At 35.8% G+C, this 1,054-nt stretch overlaps 1 non-coding gene across 1 annotated transcript; it reads left to right on the top strand.

Moving 5' to 3' along the window:
- The first annotated feature begins 383 nt into the window (after nt 1–383).
- On the top strand, nt 384–490 carry LOC139874045 (small nucleolar RNA R71). Its single transcript, XR_011767748.1, has one exon. It is a non-coding gene; the product is annotated as a small nucleolar RNA R71 (small nucleolar RNA).
- The last annotated feature ends 564 nt before the right edge of the window (nt 491–1,054 follow it).

The following is a 1,054-nucleotide window of genomic DNA, read 5'->3' as shown; positions in this document are numbered from 1 at the left end:
TATATGAAACATTCTCTCTTTGTTCCATTGTTTGTTCAATACTGAGACAATCTTTTGTCAAATGTGGTCCTCCACACTGCTCACAACTAATTCGTATTGAGTGAATATCTTTAGTCATCTTTTCCATTCGTCTCTCGACAGCATCTATCTTTGCGGAAATGGAATCAAAGTCATGGCTAGAATCGACTCTAGCTACTTTAGATGATCTAACGATATCTTTATCTTGGTGCCACTCATGTGAGTGGGAAGTAGTGTTATCAATAATTTTCTAAGCTTCAGTTGCGGTTTTCTTCATAATGGAACCACCAGCTGCTATATCGATGTCTTTTCTTGTAGTGATGTCGCATCCTTGGTAGAATATTTGTACTATTTGATAAGTGTCTAAACCATGTTGCGGACATCCTCTCAACAACTTTTCAAATCTTGTCCATGCCTCATATAAAGTTTCATTTGGTTTTTGCGTGAACGTAACAATTTCTCTGATGTGTGCGAGGTGGTGTATAATATATATATATATATATATATACGTGATAGATAGAGAGATGGATGGAAAAAGGTGTATATTTTATAAAAACTGAGCCAAAACACGCGAATTTATAGCATGTGGCCTGGATTTTAGGGCCATGCGATCGCATGGAAAATAAGCCTACAGGCCATGCGATCGCATAGAGGTAGGTGTCAGCTCACACTCCTTTGTTTTCTTGTTTGCCGACGGTTTATAATAATAATATAATATATAAATAATTTATAGAATTATTTAAATATTATATTATATTCTTGTGCATAGTTGACTCATAATTTTTAGTCCGTTGCGTCGAGCGTTGAGAGTTGACTTTAGTCCCGGTTTCGGATTTTCGAACGTCCTTGCGTACAATTTAATATCTTGTACTTTGCGTTTTGCGTCTTGTACTCTTGTAATTTGGAGACGTTTCTCATCAATAATTTGAACCACTTTGATTGTACTTTGTACTTTTGAGCTTTTTGGTCGTTTGCGTCTTCAATTCGTCGAATCTGTCTTTTGTCTTCACCTTTTATTATTTAAACGAATATCACT

The sequence above is a fragment of the Rutidosis leptorrhynchoides genome, chromosome 10 (genome assembly GCF_046630445.1).
Source record: "Rutidosis leptorrhynchoides isolate AG116_Rl617_1_P2 chromosome 10, CSIRO_AGI_Rlap_v1, whole genome shotgun sequence".
NCBI lineage: Eukaryota > Viridiplantae > Streptophyta > Magnoliopsida > Asterales > Asteraceae > Rutidosis > Rutidosis leptorrhynchoides.
The sequence above is the reverse complement of the archived record's forward strand: the minus strand, read 5'-3'. Positions and strand labels throughout refer to the sequence as shown.